Genomic DNA, 20,879 nt, shown 5'->3' on the forward strand with positions numbered 1-20,879 from the left:
ATTCGCTGAGTTTGCTATATTTGTTACTAATGGGCTTTGTTTGCTCCAAAATATCTGGCAATGGTACATCTTGCTCTTTAGGAAGTACTTGAAAAAAGGTTTGTATTGTAGTCGCCAGATATTAAACAGGCTGTTCTTCCTTAGTCACTTAGTAGGTTACACTGGATCTGGATCAAATTGTCAAACTTAAAGTTTTTCTCCCTGGCACTTGGTGAAATGTATAATTGTGTTGCATAAAGTTGCATATGTGCAAGTCTAGATAGATATTTAGAAATTCAGACTTTCAGGTGTTGCTGTACGTAAAAGCTAATTTGTTTGTGTATTTTTATATAATCTATATTTATTTATTCATTTTATTTGAAATTTTTCTCAATTTTCCAAAAGTGAAGCACTTAAAGATACAATTATTAAATATTGACATGTTGTGATAGTTAAAATAAACAGAGACTCATAAGCATTGTAGGAAGCTGGCTCTGGACATAGTATACCAAAGTAAAGTATAGTGTGCACAGATCCCCAAAGGGGTACACAGACATAATATCGACTCCAAAATATCGTTTGGACATAATATCGACTCCAAAATATCGTTTGGAGAAAATATCGACTGGACAGAATATCGACAGCCAAAATATCGTTTTTAAGGTAAGTGAAGTAATATCGTTTTTAAGGTAAGTGAAGTAATATCGTTTTTATTTTTAGGGTTCAGGGTCAGTTTTGGGTTTTTGGGTAAAGGGGTATTTTTAGGGTTCAGGGTCAGTTTTGGGTTTTTGGGTAAAGGGGTATTTTTAGGGTTCAGGGTCAGTTTTGGGTTTTTGGGTAAAGGGGTATTTTTAGGGTTCAGGGTCAGTTTTCAGTTTTTGGGTAAAGGGGTATTTTTAGGGTTCAGGGTCAGTTTTCAGTTTTTGGGTAAATCTGCCAAATTGGAGAAATACAGAAATACACCGCAGGAGAATTTATTTTCACAGTTGGTTATAAAGAAAATTGAAGCTGAAGCTAAAAGAAAGGTGATAATTTTTATTTTCCTGCCTTTACAGTTGTCAGTATTTGTCAATATTTGTATTGGAAAACCATTAACGGTATGTTACAAAATGAATTAACATCATTCCTAGGAAAATGTGCATACTCAATCACATTTTTAAATCATCTTTATTGTGTTTTCGGTCAGTGCAATGTGCCATATCAAGCTACAGTTTGCACTTTTTGTGGTACATTATTATTAGATACACATTCATATTCTTAGCAGTATGACTATCATTCATGCAGTAACGTTATGAGCACATGCAATCCATGCCAATAATCCTTTCCTATATGCATTTGTAATCCGGATTAGAGATGATGTATTGTATTTATCAATGAAATGTAACATTGAATCTAATCTCTGGCAGGTTCCATACTTAGACTTGGCTCATATCTTCTCTGGGTTATGGATTAGGTCATTGTATTTGTAATTCAGCAGGCTCGGTAGGTCCTGGTGCTCCGTCGGTATGAGCGGGCATTAAACCAATTGGCAGAGCGTAGTGTAGGTGCAGGTATATCCCCTAGATGATTAGGCAGGTAGGTTCCAACGTGAGTGGTACATCACTGCCATCTGCTACATATCTTCCTCCTACATGATACTCTATAAACATACATACAACCAATGAAACTTTAAGGGTGTCATCTTGTGTCATCACAAGATTCATCCTTTAGCAGATGCAGTAATTTGTTCTGTTGACTTGCTATGCCTTACTTTCTGAGGCCTCTTGCTCCCCCTTTGCGGAGAGTCACACATTCTGCCTCTGACCGCTGTAGACCTCTACAGCTCATTGCTTATGGATGGTGACTTAATATTATAAAAGTGAAGATCCTTGCTTAACAGTGTGAGAGGGGGGATTCTTACCCTTCATAGAAGTAGACTTCCTAGCTAATAATAGTAACAGATCTAGCAATCTAGTTCCAGTCCTACTGTAGTTGGAAAGTTTAGAGAGACCCAGTACACAGAACTCAAGCATATCGAGGTCCGTATGCCCTGCTATATTTGATAGCGTACTCATGGTTTTGCTAAAGTATATTCCCGGCTAAAGATATTCCCAAAACATATGTAACATCCCGGTCTCAGATTCACTTCACCGGGGACAGTTTGAAGTAGTGTTGGGGAATATTTATTAGTATTTTGGGAGCCCGTTAGACCCCATGTGATGATCTGAATTGAATATATATATTAGACTCTATCATTAGGACATCTTATTCCAGTGAGTTGTCCTATTCTTTGTCGTTAAAGGCCCTACTAATGTCAGATTCCCATAAATTAATTTTTCAGGAACTTGGGATTGCTTGGTTGGAAATTCACAGGCTTCTATTACAAAAGTAATGCGCAGTCCGTAGCAGGCGGGTTGTATGCCTAGGGAGGGCAGAATTGGGCGTAAAGGATTCTTGCAATTCATTAACAGTGATAGGAACTTCATTAAGTAAGAGCCTCGCCAACCATGTAGTGGCCCATTGCAGCTGCCACTATGGCCTGTATCCTCTCACCCGCATGCTCTATGGCCTAGGCGAACAGCAAGGCAGGTAACGCTCAGCCATGCCGGGTACCCTTAGGTATATCAAATGCATTAGCGATTATGCAATCTATTTTTGATCCTAGACTTATTGTATTGTAATTGTATTTCTATAGCACTTACTACCCCTGATGACTTGTAGAATCTCTTTTCGGCAAGTAGCACGTTATTCCGAAACCCAAAGGATTAGTGGTGGATTAATATAGGGAAATGTAAGTTGGTAATTTGGCTGTGGATATGTGAGTCTGTTAGATTGATTGAATAGGCTAAAGGAGGGAAGATTGTAGATAGGGTTATTTGGGAGATCATAGTAGTAAAGTTAGGTTTGGGATGAGTCAAAGGAGGACATAGGAGGGAAGAGTCTAGGAAGTGTAATTTGAAGATCATAGTAATAAAATGAGGTTTAGGGTACGTCTAGGAGGGATAGAGGAGAGAAGAGTCAAGAAAGGAGATCATAATAGTAGAATGAGGTTTGGGATGAATCCGAGTGTGGAGGTAGAGGATATTTTGAGAGAGGTATAGGATGAGAAAGACCTGTAGGGCAAAAGAAAAGAGCGTTAACTGAGTTTCTGTATCTTTACTTATATTATTTCCTCATGCTCTTTTAAAAGCAAGCCTAGATGTGGCCATTTAATCCGTTAATAATGTCACGTATAAATAGCAGATAATAGGGGGATATGATTTTAACAATAGTTATTTTAACCCCTTCAGTGCTAATGACAAGGGTAACTCGTCATGGAGTTTCCATTGATTTCAATGGAAATTACATTAAAGCACAAGCACAGGCTCAGCATCCAAGTGGTTAAAACCTAATCAGCATCTGTTTGAAGATGTTTAGTCTCTCTAGGTCCATGCTGCTTATATATAGACTGCATTTAAATGAGGTATCCTTTTGATTAAGACACAGTTGAAACAGTAATAATTCATTTTAGTTTTAACGTCATACTACTACAAAGGGGTACGACACTGGCCATTACTAAAAAGCAACTTACTAATCCACTGATAGTGCAATTCTATTTGTAAAGAGTCAAGAACCCTTCATAAGATGGTAGAAACTTCAAAATCTTGCAGAAAAGGGAACAATAAAAGAAGGATGTGCAAAATACCAGGTTCGGCCACTATCAAGTAATACGATAGAGTAAACAGATCAGCGACACGATGTGCTAAGAGCTGCCCAGTGTAAATTAACAATTGTTGATTTGCTGGCTCTCACAGTTTGTAAGTCTTACTACTACTCTTGTAACAAACTTAGTGAACCAGATACTTAGCACTGGAGTATCCAGGTTCATGGATGCAAGGATGGCATGTCGACAGGAATGAACACCAAGTTTGTTCCATTCTCCCTGTAGCATGATCTTTTGATTGTTAAGGAGTATGGGCAAAAACATACCAAGTGCTCAATTGTTTCCTTATTGCTCACACACCCCCTGCACATTATATTATTGTTTGTATGGCACCAGCCTGGCAAGTGATACAGGAATGGTAATTCTTCCAATCTGAGGTCCAGCAATCTTTTTTTCCAAAACCCTGCGTAGGTGCACGACAAGTGTGGCGCCACAACCCCTGGCTTAAACCTTGATATGACTGACCAGGCATGCTTACGTTGTACCAGCTGGGCTCTGCTGAATGGAAGGACCAGGAGCGGATATTCCTTTTGATATACATTTTGAGTGCCTGCTGTGATGGATAAGTACTCCAAATTTCAACTGCATCTAAACGTTTTAAGGAATCTTGTAGATAGCATCTGTACGATCGCCCAAGCTGACTGATTGAAATTTCCTGCCACAATATAGCCTTAAAGCTTCCTTCTCTGAAGGTGCGTAGCTTGTTGGACAACCTGATGAATCCTCCAGCCCCAACCGCTCAATGATCTTGGAGACCAAACTTAAGTCATATTTGAGCAGGGGATTAGGTTTTCGGAAGATTCCGCACTTGTTTGAAGATTCTTGTTCAGACGGCTGTTATCTTTCCCCTCCATAATCTCCTGACCATAAAAGAGAGGATTTTTGCCTACATGGCGCTTATAAGATGGGTCCAGCTTGGGCCGGATAGCTCCCTTGTGAGATTCATGAATGCCACCTGGATTGCCAGAGCTTTAGCTTCTACCTCGTCTCTGTGTTTTAAGAACGAGCCCCCTTATGTTCATGTGGACCCCTAGATATTTGAAGGAGGCGGCCCTGTCAAAACGTTTGCCGTTGTACTGCCGTCCCTTAACTTGATATTTCCTTAACCCACAGGTGATTGCCCTTGTCTTTGATAGGTTTAGTTCCAGCTTGTTTCTGGTGGTGTAGGGAGACAGCAGATCGAGTAGTCTCTGCAAGACAAGGTCACCTGCGTACAGTTGCTGACTCTGGTCCCGGCAAGTTTTGGAGGATGGGAGTTGACATCTTCAAGTAACTGTGATAGATCTGAGAAGAAAAGATTGAAAAGGAGGGGCACACAACCTTGTTTTACTCCATGTGATGTTTGTATTTTCTGGAGATATGTGATTTGTCTCCAAGTTTTATATGGATCCATGTGTTTGTGTGTAGCTCGATTATGGCTTGTAAGAGAGCAAGTTTGATATCCCATTTTTGCAGTTTGGCCCATAATTAGCCCCTGGCCATGCGATCGAAAGCGTCCTTGAAGTCAACCAAACAGCAGTGAATTAGGATTCCTGAGGCCACCGCTTTATCCTACAGGACAGATATTGCAAGCAAGTCTGTTATAGTCGTCCTATAATTTTTGGGATCTGATCTCTTGCCACCTTTATAAATTGGATGTATGATTGCTCCATGTCAAGATTCCGGTATGATCTGGTTGGTCCAGCAGTAACTGAATAGGGGTGCCAGATGTTTTGCCCTGAAATCAGTATCTTGTTTGCACAAAGCCTGGGGTAGACCATTTGGCCCAGGAGCTCCATCTGAGTGGCCCTCTGTTATAATTTGTGCTGTTTGCATTGTTAGTGTTTCTAATATTTTGGTATACCTGTTCCGGAAACAATTCTTACTGAGACAGTGATTTGATGCCAAATACCGATGGTATCCTTATGTTCAGTTCTACTGTTTGCTCAAGTGTCACAGTTTGAATTGTACATAAAGGGAGCTGCAATTGATATAGGTTGGTTTAGGGGGCCAAAGTTGGAGGTTTGACCAGTGAACCTTCTTCCTTTTCTGGCTTGTCAAAGTGGGTCGTTAAAAAGGATACCCATTCGACTTCACGAATGTTCAAACTACTTTGTCCTCCTTGGTTGTATGTTTTCCCTTTAACAAGCCACCCAAATAATTTTGAGTTATGATTTTTATTTGCATGCACCAATTTTAACCAGAACTCCTCGGAGCATGTATTGCTTGTCGAAATGCCTTTTGGGCTTGCTTGTATATATCAAATCACTGGTCTTCCCCTGGATGCCTCCGTGCTTGTCTTAGTTCGGAATTACGTAGTGATTTTAATTTCTTAATATCAGCAGTTGTTGTTATTAGAATACCTTTTTTAGTTTTTTGTGAAATACATGGAAACATTTTAAGCAGTTGTCTGGAAAAAATTTCCCATGATGTAGAATGCAGCACACATTGAAAGAGGAAAATAGGGGAAAAAAGAAAACATTTCTCCTCGTTGCGCCTCGCTACGCCACCTCTAGGGTGGCATAGCATTCAGACGCATCTCCAGATTTACGATTTCTCATAAATCTGGAGATGTGTCTTGTTCCATGTTGCGTGGGAACACCTACAGCAACACCCTTGGAACGCCCCTTCAACGCAAAGTATTGCGTATGAAGGGACCGTATTTACATGGAGAGGAAAAGTCACGAAGGGTGGCTTTTCCTGTTCTTATAAATAGGGAGGAGCCCTCTGCACCACCAGTATGTCACAAACAGTGATGTACTGGTGGCGCAGGGGGCCTGTAACTCTGCTCCTGAGTTGTAGCACCATGTATTCGCTGAGTTTGCTATATTTGTTACTAATGGGCTTTGTTTGCTCCAAAATATCTGGCAATGGTACATCTTGCTCTTTAGGAAGTACTTGAAAAAAGGTTTGTATTGTAGTCGCCAGATATTAAACAGGCTGTTCTTCCTTAGTCACTTAGTAGGTTACACTGGATCTGGATCAAATTGTCAAACTTAAAGTTTTTCTCCCTGGCACTTGGTGAAATGTATAATTGTGTTGCATAAAGTTGCATATGTGCAAGTCTAGATAGATATTTAGAAATTCAGACTTTCAGGTGTTGCTGTACGTAAAAGCTAATTTGTTTGTGTATTTTTATATAATCTATATTTATTTATTCATTTTATTTGAAATTTTTCTCAATTTTCCAAAAGTGAAGCACTTAAAGATACAATTATTAAATATTGACATGTTGTGATATTTAAAATAAACAGAGACTCATAAGCATTGTAGGAAGCTGGCTCTGGACATAGTATACCAAAGTAAAGTATAGTGTGCACAGATCCCCAAAGGGGTACACAGACATAATATCGACTCCAAAATATCGTTTGGACATAATATCGACTCCAAAATATCGTTTGGAGAAAATATCGACTGGACAGAATATCGACAGCCAAAATATAGTTTTTAAGGTAAGTGAAGTAATATCGTTTTTAAGGTAAGTGAAGTAATATCGTTTTTATTTTTAGGGTTCAGGGTCAGTTTTGGGTTTTTGGGTAAAGGGGTATTTTTAGGGTTCAGGGTCAGTTTTGGGTTTTTGGGTAAAGGGGTATTTTTAGGGTTCAGGGTCAGTTTTGGGTTTTTGGGTAAAGGGGTATTTTTAGGGTTCAGGGTCAGTTTTCAGTTTTTGGGTAAAGGGGTATTTTTAGGGTTCAGGGTCAGTTTTCAGTTTTTGGGTAAAGGGGTATTTTTAGGGTTCAGGGTCAGTTTTCAGTTTTTGGGTATTATTTTATTATATTTTATTACTATATATATATGTTTAATAAATATGAAATAAAAACATATTTATTTAACTTTCATTAATTATTTAATTATTATAAGTTCATTTAAGTAATTTTAAGTATATTTTAGTAATTAATTATTAATATTAATTTAATTTAACACTGTTTTTAGTAAATACGATATTTATTACAACTATATTTTTGTAAACGATATTTTGTACTCAATATTTTTGTACATACCTGTTTGTACATACAAACTCGATATTTTTGCTGTAGATATTTTTTCCTCGATATTTTGGGTAGTCGATATTTTGGTAGTCGATATTCTTTCATTGATCCCCCAAAGGCTTGCAGAGGCTCAAGTAGATAATACCTAAAGCTGTATTTGTTAGTCTGGTCGAGCAGTTAGGCTTATCAGAGGGTAGTGTTAAGCATTTATTGAACACGCTCTGGCAAGGAATGATGGCCCGCAATCAAAGACTGAATTCAGACCAATTGTTTTATTTAAAAAGTTATTATTTTGAACCAGGAAATACTCAGTTGTAGGTAAGTAACAGTTTTCAAAGCAGTAATACTTTTAAAAATGCATTATGATATGCTTTGCAAGGCAGGAGAAAGGCTTTACAGGGGGGCAATCTGTAGACTCGCCGGACTTGCCTGTTGGGTCCCGCACTTCTCGCCAGCACCTGCCCAGCCTGCAGCTGCATTCTATCCCGCCGCCGCACCTCCAGCCTACAGCGGCCTCCGAGTGGAGGGGAGACAGGCAAAGGCAAACTACAACACCCAGCCTGCACAGCGGCAGGAAACAGGAAGCGGTCACCGCCCGCAAACACAGCGCCAGGAGGCTCTTAAACTCCACACAGTTTCGGTGGAGTGGGGGCAATCTGTAGACTGGCCGGACTTGCCTGTTGGGTCCCGCACTTCTCGCCAGCACCTGCCCAGCCTGCAGCCGCTCTCCCTCCCGCCGCCGCACCTCCAGCCTACAGCGGCCGCCGAGTGGAGGGGAGACAGGCAAAGGCAAACTACAACACCCAGCCTGCACAGCGGCAGGAAACAGGAAACGGTCACCGCCCGCAAACACAGCGCCAGGAGGCACTTAAACACCACACAGTTTCGGTGGAGTGGGGGCAATCTGTAGACTCGCCGGACTTGCCTGTTGGGTCCCGCACTTCTCGCCAGCACCTGCCCAGCCTGCAGCCGCTCTCCCTCCCGCCGCCGCACCTCCAGCCTACAGCGGCCGCCGAGTAGAGGGGAGACAGGCAAAGGCAAACTACAACACCCAGCCTGCACAGCGGCAGGTAACAGGAAGCGGTCACCGCCCGCAAACACAGCGCCAGGAGGCACTTAAACTCCACACAGTTCCCGCGTCGCGGGACCGCGCGCGGACCGGCGCCGGGCTAAGCCCGGGCAAAGGGCGGGCCCTCTGTGGCCCTCAGAGGCACGAGGAGGACGGGACGGGGCAACCTCCCTAACATTATTCCCGTAAGGTACTTTCTTGTTTAAATCCTGTCTACGTGCCTGGGCAATCACAGTCACACTCATTCTGAGGACTATTGTTACTGACATTTCTGTTCTACATCTTAGTTGGGACTACCTGCATGCTGATTCTTAGTCATTTTACTTTGTGTACTGAGTGGTAACCCATTACTCCTCCTAGTTTGTTGTTCTTCGTATCTGCTCTGTCCATTCTTACCGTCTTGTCTAACAAACGTTAGCTCATATTGTGTTTGGACTAGTATATGCCATTTCCATTATGTCCCCAAGGGGCAGTCGCAGTAAAACAGCTGCCGCGGGGGGTGGACCAGTAATTGGCCCTATCGATAATTTAATCACTAAGACCAATGATGCTATAAACCAGGGTATTTCTCTTTTAGAACGCAGGGTCTCACAAGATCTGGCCCATGCTAAACGTTCTTCCCTTGGTCTTATTGCTGCTGCTACCACACCTGCTCAGGTTTTGCCCAACAATATAAGACCCTTATTAAACGTAAATGCCGACATTCATACCATCCCAAGTGAGGTAAACTTATCAGCCTCTATTCCTTTGATAGACTCAGATACAGATATCAGTATGGATCTGGAGAAGACCCCAGATCTGCTTATTAATTCCACTCCTGAAGCAATATCTGTTGATAATACAAGGCAATTACGAGGTAGACGTGAGGGGGCTATCCAAAAACAAAAATCATATGCACCCAAGTCCCGGTCTACAAAGGTTGGGAAACATGGTCTGATAAAAAGAAAAACTGGGAAAGGTACCAATTCTAACCTCAACCAAAATGTGAGTAGGGTTACGGAGACCACTCAGGGGGAGGAAAGAGAGAGGGAACAGCACGGTAGAATATCAGATAACAATAACACAATTGATGTCAACACTGAAAATGCAAACGACCGCATGCTGGAAAGGCTGGGTGAATTATTAAGTATTTACTTATCTCCTATTGAAAGTAGGCTTACTCGGATAGAAAAGCAAATAGCCGAACTGAGTATCCCTATTAAGAACCTATTCAAAGAAGGTGCTGCAAATGGTGCAATCAATCATAGTTCTACTAAAACAGTAGGCACCAAACCTAACACTTATCAAGCACCAATTATAAATACAAAATTGCACCCAAAGTCCCATTAGCTACTTCAGTGACACCGAAGGGCCCATCCATTAGTCAGTCAATAGCTACCCTTAACACTAACAATGTAGCCTCAGACAAAAGGAAGGACCATAATACTAAACAATTAAATGGGACTACTACAGGCCAACCTGTGAACCCCGTAAGCAGCTATACCACGGCCCAACCACCACAAAAAACAATTAGGCAAGTCCCCTCTCGCATTAACCTTCCACCGGAATGTGGAGCATATGTATTGGTGCTAGTAAATGTCTCCAAATTAAGGAAGGACCAGGATGAAACACCTACATCTCTCAAAAACAAAACCTTACATTGGTTAATTGCAAATTGCAATTATCCCATAGATGGTGCAAGGGAGATTATTAACACTCAGCGAGTGGGCTGGATAGGCCCACTCAGGAAAAAGTTTGAGGGTGATTGCGTTACTATAAGCTTTAAAAGCCCTCAATGGGCAGAGAAAACACTTGTCAGCGCCCCATCACCCTCACCCAGGGAATTTAACACCACACTCCTTCCATTAGGTTATTTCTACAGACACCTGATACCCCCCGAACAAGCTATGGCGAACTATTCTACAATTCCCTATCAAGATTTGAATTTTGGAGCAAGGATCAAATCACCGTTTTTTATTCAGAATCAGAATCCCAATGTTAATTACATGAATAGCCGCAATTGGCGGATTCAGGCCCCAATGTCAATTCCCATTCCTCATCCCCCGCACTATCCACAATTCCCAACCATGCATCAATATAATCATAGAGATAGGTCCTACCCAGTTCCTGACCCCTATCAGTTCACACCGATAACTGAAGTTGGGTCAACATTTAACATCCCTACTCATAATCGGTTCGAATATTTTTCCAACTTAGATGAACAGGACTGACTGGGTACATCGGTCAAAAATGAAATGTATGGCCAAGTTGCAGCCTGTAAATTAGAGGGATCTTCAATTCCAGCTGTAGTTTGTCAGGATCAGAATCGCCCTACAGAAATTATGCTATCCGACAGTGTTTTGTCCATTCCTTATAAAATAATTCATCATAAAACAGGGAATAGTGGGAGCAGACCTGACAAACGTTGTACTACCTATGGTTTATCAATATTAAGCTGGAATGTTGCAGGACTGGAATCCAAGCTGTCGGACCCTGCATGGATTGAGATAATTAATGATGTGGACATTCTCATGTTCCAAGAAACATGGGCTGTTGGGAATTTGTACATAGAGGGCTACCAGTGTTTCAGCTTAACATCACCCAAACCTAGTTTCGGTCGAGCAGTGGGTGGCCTTTTCATTGGGATCAGAATTCTGGCAGGTGGTACAATTAGAGACCTGCAGATTGATAACCTTGTTAACCCTTACATCCAAATTCTTGAATACAAGTCAAAGACAAAGACCACGATTTATTTAAATAACTTTTATAATAATGATTTTTATGGTGTACCGAATAAGAATTTTTTGGCATTATCTAAGGTTTTAAGTATGTTTGAATGTTCTTTATCAGTAGACACTAAGACTGGTATTCTAATAGGGGGCGATTTTAATGTGAAATTAACAGAGAATTATGGGTCTGATGATCCTATTTACCCTGACTTAGTAGATCGCAGGGGATCTGAATTGTTTAAAATATTATCCGAATTTGACCTTGCTGATGCTATGAGAGTAGGGTATAATAGGAATTTCCCTTATGCCCCCACATTTATCAGCAGGGATAGTAGCTCAATTATTGATTATGTATTTACGTCACCACTGCTAACAGATTGTATAGCAAAAACTTCTGTGGTACAAACATCTTTTAGCGATCATAATCCATTGCTGGTGATTTTAAATTTTGCATCTAGTCCGATTTTTATGAATTTAAATGGGGCAAGGGATATTACACCCTCAATTGACGGTCTTCGATTAAAATGGAGAGGAATTGACTGTGGGTCCATCTTAGTAAGTGTACAAACAACACACCCACATCTGATAAAATCTTGCTTGTCCCCCAGTGGAAACCATGATAAATTAATTGCAGATTTTGAAGCTTTATGTTCAACCATTAAAACCCTCCTGTCAGTCCCATTACCCAAGGAACGTAAAGAGCCAAGATGGTTCGATTCATCTTGCTCCTTGGCCAACAGAGAACTAAGAAAGGCACTCTCTGCCAAACCAAGGTGCAAAGTTGTCGTTCAAGCTGCCAGGAAAAATTATAAAGATAAAATATCGGAAAGGAAGGCTACTTTGCTTTCCGATCACTGGGACTCCTTGTTAATTAGTGCGAACTTGGGTGGCAGTGGCCCATTTTGGGCCGCTGTCAGGAGAACGAGGGAAATGGGAAAAGAGCTCACACAAATTAGCTGCAATATAGCAAGTGCAGCATGGGAGAGCCACTTTTCCAAAATCTATGCAGCCCCCTCCGATGAGTATTCTCTCCCTAATTCAGGCCAATTGGATGGTTTAAAGATTTTGGACCACGAAGTTAAAATAGCCATAAAAGAGAGTTTAGGAAACAAGGCGCCTGGACCAGATGGCCTTCCCATCGATATTATTAAATACAATGTCGATTTGTGGACATCAATACTCCTTAATATTTTTAATAGTCTTCCAAAAGCAGCCATGCCGGCTACTTGGGCTACCAGTATTATTGTCCCAATTTATAAAAAGGGAGACAGATCTGATCCAGCAAATTATCGTCCTATCTCCCTTTTGGATAATACCCTAAAAGTTCTAGGACGTATAATTTACAATAGGGTATTGGAATGGGCGGTTGATACTGACTTTTTAGATCCTTGTCAGATGGGGTTCAGGAGCGGGGTAGGAACAGTGGAGCAATGTTTAAATTTAAAATTGATAATTGATAAATATTGCATTGCCCGCTCATCTCCCACCTACCTTGCCTTTATGGATCTTTCATCCGCTTTTGATCTTGTGAATAGATCTAAGCTCTGGTCAATTCTCTCATCCAATGGTCTTGATGACACTCTCGTTAGATTTTTAGCCTATCTCCATACAGACCTGAAAGCACGGGTACGTATTGGGATGGGTGGAGAGGTCTCGGGAGCCATTGAGATAGGGAGGGGGGTGAGACAGGGGTGCGTTTTAGCACCCCTGTTGTTTATTATTTATATCAATGGTTTATCCAATCACTTGAAAAAAGCAACCTCTGATGTTCCACTGATTCTAGGTAATTCTTTACCTGTGCTTTTATATGCAGACGATGCGGTGCTTATGGCCCGCACTCCTAATGCTCTCCGTCTGCTTGTACACAGTTTTGTTGATTTTATGGAGGGCTTGGACTTGAAGGTACATTTAAAAAAATCTTTCATTATGTCTTGTGGACCGGGCAAAAGGAAACTCAGCACAATCCGGATAGGCACAGATAAACTAGAATCTGTTCCTAAATTTCCTTATTTAGGGTTGGTTTTCGCTGCGAACAGCTCGTGGAGTGGGCATTTGGCCCACGCCACGAGCAAGTTCTCGAAAGCCAACAATTCTGTTCTGAGTCTCCCCCGCCCAAAGAAAATTGGTGCCACTAAGGCTATTTTAAAGATTTTTAAACTACAGTGTTCACCTGTCGCCACGTATGGAGCAGAGGTATGGGGGTCGGGAAGCAGTATTTGTATCCAAAGAGAGGAAAACCGTTTTTGCAGAAAAGTGCTGGGCGCACCGATTTCCACATCTGATTTTATTTGTCATAACGAACTTAATCTTCCTTACATAAGTGATTTTATTAGAGCAAGACCAGCTGCTGTCCTCACACAAAATATTATCAAGGACTGCCTAAATTGCGAACATGGTATGAAGATTCCTTGGCTCATAGAAGTTTCTAAATCACTTAATGAAGTTGATAGAGGCACTTTGTTCACCGACCCGACGTCAATTGAACAAAAGGACAAAGTTGAGGTTCAAAATGCACTTTATGCACTTTATAGAAATGGTCGCACAGGAAGAGAATCCCAGAAATCAAGCGTTATGGAATATATAGGAAATGGTCTTTGTAGGCAAACTCTGCCGCCCTATCTCTCCCTCCCCATGTCCAGTTGGGAGCCCCCTTTATTGTTTCGTTTAAGGGCAGGAACTGTAAAATTTTTGCTGTCTTTTCCTATGGGGTACCAACATAGTGCTGATCTCACTCCATGTCCCTGTGATGGTGTGAGCACACAGGATGATCTGCACTTTTTATTTTTCTGCAAATTTTATTTGAGATTTATTAAATGGTTTTTAACTCCCTATTTTAAAAAATACAGACCTCTCACACTTAAAGAATCCTATATGATGCTGCTTACTTTGGACACTGATGAACTGACCTTCCGCACTAGCACTTTTTTAAGATCAGCCATACGAGCGCGTAAGACGATGGAAAATCCCCGAAATTAGAAACTAGTCACAATGGTGTTTATTGTGTAAACATTACAATGAAACGAAATTCACTGTATAGTTATTGTATGAATTTTTATGATATTATGAAATGTTTCTCTCTACAAATTCTGTATTATATACAAATGCTTTATTGCTGTAATCGGGACTTTTATGAATTTTATGAAATTCGAATAAAGGTCTTTTGGAACTTGGAACTTGGTCTTTACAGTCGTAGAAATGCTTTTGTATTTGTCATTCAGAAACAGTAGCAATGTAAAGGATAAACAATTGTTTGCAATAGTTAAAACACAATACAAGGGAGGAAAACAGTGTTAAGCATTAGCAGGTAAGTACTCGACCTACAATCCCTGTCTTTGAGGGTCTTGGCCAACACTGGGCAAGGTTCCGTTTCAGGTTGGTACTGCACCACCAGTGGCACTGGGGCAGCCAGATGCTGAGGTCACTGGGCCCAATGTAAAGCAATGTAGACTGGGGACACCTTGAAGAGGCACAGGTTTCAGGTAAGATTTAAGTTCAGCACAGGGGGGGGTCACAAGGCAGAACAAATGCCTCACCACCAGCGGCAACAGGGGCGGCCGGGTTTAGGGTGCACAAACAGCGGTAGGCACCCAATGCATTTCTATGGGGAATCTCGGTCGCACAAAGAGGCTGCAGGCTCGGTCCAGGAGGCTGGCTGGCTGAAAGTGACCACTAGCAGGGAAGTAAGTTGAGGGGCTGGGGGAGTTCTAGGCACTGTCGATTGAGATCCCCAAGGCCGGTGGGCGGAGGATGCAGGGGTACCTTTTGGTGTCGAGTCTTCTGGGTTGGAGCCGGTCAATGTCAGGGGGACCCTTCATGGAGAGGCTGCAGGTGACTTCCTGGGGTCCAAGAGAGGTCAGCCACCGATGGAGATGAGGTCAAGATTGCTGGGGAGACTTCCCAGGACAAGTGAGCCACTTGAACTCGGGCCATGGGCGTCCGGTGCCGAATGGGCAAGGGTTGTGGATCTGCCTTGATCTGGAAATCCTTGAAGAAGGAGTTTTTCTGGACAGGGCTTCTGTTCTCCAGAGATCCTGTCTTTATTGAAGAGTGGCAGTCTTCCTGGGGTTCTTGGAAGTCACTGGCCACAGGAAAGGCATAGTCTTCTTCGCAGGCTTGAGAAGCAGGAGACAGGCCTGTAAGGCTGGGGACAATGTTTTTGGTGTCTTCTTGCTTTGCTGCACGGTATCCTCATCGTCCGTCTTCTTTGGTTGCAGGGATCTGAGGATCAACCCTCAAGGATGCCCATAAATAACAAATTTAAGGGTGTTACAGGTACTGGCAGCTGGTGGCCAATGGGCTACTTGCCTTTAGGGTGACTACACCCTTTGTATGTCCCCTACCTTTGGGGAGGGGTCCTCCCCTAACCTGATTTGGTAGAATAATTCCTTTCAAGATGGAGTATTTCCTAAAGAGGGGTCACCTCGGTACAGGACACCTTAGGGGTGGTCCTGGCGTAAGGGAGACACATCTCTCCTAAGTACCAATTTCCCCTTGACCTTGCAACCAAAAGTGAAGCCTGGTTAGGAGTACAGGCATCTCCACGAGCTGGAGAGATCCTGGCTAGCATATCAAAGGGCGGAAGCCTTTGATGCTCACCACCCTACTTGGGGGTAGGACGGTGTGAAACACCTCCACCCCAACAGCCTTTGCCCCTGATCCACAAGAGCACAAGGGTACCACCTCAGGAGGTCAGAAATATGTCTGTGTGTGGCAAGCTGGTGCAGTCCAGTCATGTGGACATGAGGGAGTTGGTTGTTTTTCAAGGGGCATCTCTAAGATGCCCTCTGAGTGCATTTTACAATAAATCCCACATTGGCATACATGTGGGTTTATAGTACTGAGAAGTTTGATATGAAACTTCCCAGTACTCAGTAAAGCCATCATTGAGCTGTGAAGTTCCTAATGACAATCTCCCAGCCAATGTACTCAAAATGGCTTTACTGCACTTACAATGTCTAAGAATGGACTTAGACACTGTCGTTTTTTTTTCTTTTTGCAAAGTTTTATATAGCGCAACCTTGACCCGAATCAGGTCATCAGAGCGCTTTACATAGCACCAGTTATGTTACATGAGGACACACATTCATTTTTGTTAGGCACAGGGAGATTAAGTGATTTGCCCAGAATCACAGGATGTTACAGTCACAGGGTTATATTCCTCCTGCAGCTATGCCCTTACCTGTGGTATAGTGCACCCTCCCTTAGGGTGTGAGTCTGGCTAGGGGGTGACTTACCTATGCCACAGGCATTAGTGTGGGCATGGCACACAGGGCTGTGTCTCAATATAAAAGAGAGAGGCCCCACTAATCTTACAGAGGCACGGTTCCACAACTGACATTAATATCAGAAAAAATCTCTTGGAGAAATCTCTTCATTCACGTCTTACATGCTGCACTTCTTGCACTCCATACATTCCTTTACACCCGTCTCAAAGGTGACTAACAAGACAATTCTTAACAGTTATTTGTTATTATTAAACAATATGTAATATTTCACACCATATATAAATATACAACTACATCAAATTCATCAATTTAAAAACAGTCTAAAATCAAAAGTTAAAACAGTGCAACACAATATATAACAAATACACTGTGACAAGAAGGACAATCCATAAGACATACACATTAGTCATTAAAATATTTTGTTAATTTGAAGGAATCAATGAAACAAGTAAGTTACCTAAGCCTTTTTCCATGTATAACACATTGTTCCTCAAATTTAACAGAGATAGGCGCTGACCCTTTTTGGTGGAATGTTAAAAAAGAACCACCTACTTCAAGACAAAGAGTAAACAGTTTTTCCCTCCTAACAAATGTGCAGTATTCACCTGCATAAGAAAACAAAACATATATCAGACAAAAGTTCATGGTCTCACAACACTACTAATAATAAAAAGATTTTGCTCATCTTTACCACCCCATTGTAATAAAAAACAACCCATGAGATCATATATCACAAAAAATAAATTTCCAATCGTACTTTTTTCAGAATTTCAAAGAATCTTTACTTGCAAAAGGATAATTGTCCTGAGGGCCCAATCAAAACTCAGTCAAAGTGCATCAGAAATCTGGCAAAAAAATGAGAGTGGTTAAGCAACAAAATCCCACTTTCCTGCAAGCTTCTAATCAAATAACTTGTATAAAAGCTATGCAGCGACCTATATACATGTCAAGCACAAAATAATGTGTGTGTGTGTATAATTGTAATTGTATTTATATAGTGCTTACTACCCCTGATGAGGCTTCAATCGCTTTTTCGGTTAGTAGCATGCTACTCCGGAACCCAAAGAGGATTAGTATAGTGAAATCTGAAATTAGTTTGAGCTGTGGACATATGTAAATGTGTAAATGTTTTTGAGCTTGTAAAGCGCACTGCTACCCGTCCATAGGTCTCCTGGCGCTGTATAACTCTGGGGAACCCGTCCTGGCTTTCCCTGTGGGATGGTCCCTTGCTGGGAGTCCCCAAGGTGGAGCCAGGCATCCCCGGAATTGGTGGGGCCGTTGTGGAGATTAGGCAAGCTAATGCCCAGAGTTGCCGAGTGGAACCCCTGATTAGAGTAAGCACCGAAGCGAGAATTATCGAGTCCGCTGACCTAGGTCCACGACCCTGCCGCGTCGGGAATTGAACCCTGGTCCCGGGCCGACTTCTGCTCTCGGGCCTGCCGCCTCTAACCAGTGAGCCACACTACTCCACATATACTGTCTGGACCTGGCAATGTCACTGGCTCAGAGACAGAGTTAAAGATACTGCTAGAGCGCAGCAGAGTGCAACAAACGAGAGCCAGTGAGCCTGAGACTGAGAGGCACGAGCCGCGAGGAGGAGAGAGGCGGCGGCTCCTGCGGTCCTGTGGCGGTCCTGTGGCGGCTCTGTGGCTGCCAGCCTGCCGCGGTGAGACTGACAGCGGGAGCCGGAGGGAGGAGGTGAGAAGTGGTGAGAAGTTGAGAAGCGTTTCCGCACCAAGCAGAACAGAGCTGAGGAGCGAGCGAAGCGGAGCCTAGAACCGCCGCCCGGTTTTGGTGTGACCAGTGCCCGCTCCTGCAAGTTTCCCCCGGTGTCTTTAGCGTCCTGTCACAAGGGCGTCTCGCCGTTTGACTCCTGTAAAATTATTCATCTGCAGATGCGGGAGAGGCGTGGGAGAGTGCTAAGGTGCTAAGGTGCTGCAGCGCTGCTGGTGCACCGGCTGCCGCGGCTGCTGCGGGGGGTCGGAGGAGCCCCGATCTGCCACCTGGTTTTTATAGTTACATCGAGCATTGAGCATTGAGTTTGAACCGAGGGGCGGAGGAGACTAGATCTGCCGCTGTGCGACCGTCTCCCGATCTCATCCTGCTCCTGAAGGTCTTCCTGGCACCCTATCATGTTGGCACCCCGGTGTTTATGACTCCTGCGACCTACTCAGCTACAAGAGTGCTGGCCGAGGTGCTAAGGTGCTTGCAAATTCATGGATTTGTGCATGACTCGTGGATGACTAAGTGCAGCAGAGACCCCAGCAGTGAACTGAGTGCTAAACCCTGATTAATGCTAATACAGACACGGCTGCTACTGGAGGAGATTCCAGTCCTGGTTTTCGTGAGAGTTTTCAGCGCGAAAGCGGGAGAGCTGCAAGCAGCGGATGCAGCGGGGGACCGAGTACCGCAAACCATTTATGAGAGGCTACAGGTTACAGTGAGACACAGGAAGGCAACAGGGAGCACCAGCGAGGCTCAGTGACCCCCAGTGTTCCACGTGAGAGCTGAACTGGTGGCATTTAAGCGGCATCTGAGTGGGAGCCACAAGCAGCGAGAGTGAGAGCAGCAGCTCTGAGTTTTCGGAGGAGCTGTGAACAGGCAAGCAGGCAGGCAGGCTGTTTTGTAACACTGACCGCTGTGGAAGCCGCCGCTGCCACCTAGAAACTAACAACAGTGTTCGCTGGAGGAACACTAATTTTGAACGCTGATTTAAACTGATGAAACACTGTTTGAAAGGAAAGGTAAAATTATAGACTTATAGACTTCTGTATATATATCAGCAGTGTTCTTTCCAGCGGTTTTCCTCCCACCTTTTACTTGTTTTAAGTACTCCCGTTTGTATAACTTTCAAATATAATGACAGCAAAAAAATTAAGGTCTGGGGTCTATTGGTGGGTAAAACTTGTGCAAAAACAAAATCAAATCCCTTACGAAACAAGGATGTCCCTGGTATGCTATCAAAAGGAAAATGTCAATTATTTAGCATATGGGAAAGGGGAAAGGATACAATCCCCCAAGTTAGATCAAACACCGTAATCACTGGAGACAGAGGGGGAAACGTGAGTGGGATTAGAAAAGAGCTCGAAGTGGTAAATACTGTTGAGGCTGTAGAGTCCCATACTACTGGTAGAAATTTTAGAGGAGGAGAACCTAGAAAATTCCAAGAACCCCAGAGACATCCAGCACGAAGTCCTGAGGATCTAATCAGTTCTCCAACTCCTCAGGTAGCCTTGGGACCTGCTCTAAAAACAATAGATGTGATTATACACAGAACTCCACTTGCTCCCCATGGTTACATAGAAGAGCCCCCTGGTCTCAATCCAGTTGAGGATGTTGTAAGTAAAGATTTCACTCTCCCGGATCTAGATCTAGAACCCTGCAGGAGTTTTGTTTCTTGTGATTCTAGCAAGATTATAGAACTAGAAAATACACCTATTAAAACAGTCCCTATAGGCCTTAAATTATTTAGCAGTACTCCATCAAATAAATCAAACAGCTTGCTTTTGCACTCCTTCACCTCTATGACTCCTGATTTAAATAGTAATGATACCTCACACAGTCAAATACCTAGGAAGGATATATTAGTCTCCGACTCATTATTATCTCTAGAACATCTATTATCCTCGATTTTAACGCTACTTGAAAAATTTGTAGGAGGTTCTGACTGCGTGTTGGAAACTGTTACTCAAATTTTAAAGGTATTGTCAAAAAGTAAACAGGAGAAAGAGGTTAGTTTAAAAAACTGATTTCAAACAAGTAGAAGCAGAAGTAAAAGTAGAAGAGGTGGTGGTGAATATACTTGAGAATGAAAATAGTCATCTAACCTATATAAATTATGACTGTAATTCTCAAACTGATAAGCAAACGAATAATATGGTGATGTTAGAGAAAACATTTGAACCCTCATCAAAATCTGTACAGCATGATTATGTGTTAGCTCAGGAACTAAAAGACTCAGTAGACTCATCAAAAAGGATAGATAGGGAAGTTTTCCCTATTTTTAGAACCCAGTTAAGAGATGAGAAAGAAGATTCCTTAGAAACTTTACACTTGGAAAAAAAAGAGAGAAAAGGGAAAAATGAAAAGAATAGAGGGAATAAGATGAAATTAATACGAAGAATCTCAAAAAAGAAGCAAAGGAGAATTAGTTTTAAAGAAAACATAGAAGCCTCAGTAAGTAAGGAATCTTTCTCTGAAACACCGTTAAATGTATCACAAGATATGATTCAGGAAAATTAAGCTGAT

This window comes from Lissotriton helveticus, chromosome 9, assembly GCF_964261635.1.
Source record: "Lissotriton helveticus chromosome 9, aLisHel1.1, whole genome shotgun sequence".
In the NCBI taxonomy this organism is placed as follows: Eukaryota; Metazoa; Chordata; class Amphibia; order Caudata; family Salamandridae; genus Lissotriton; species Lissotriton helveticus.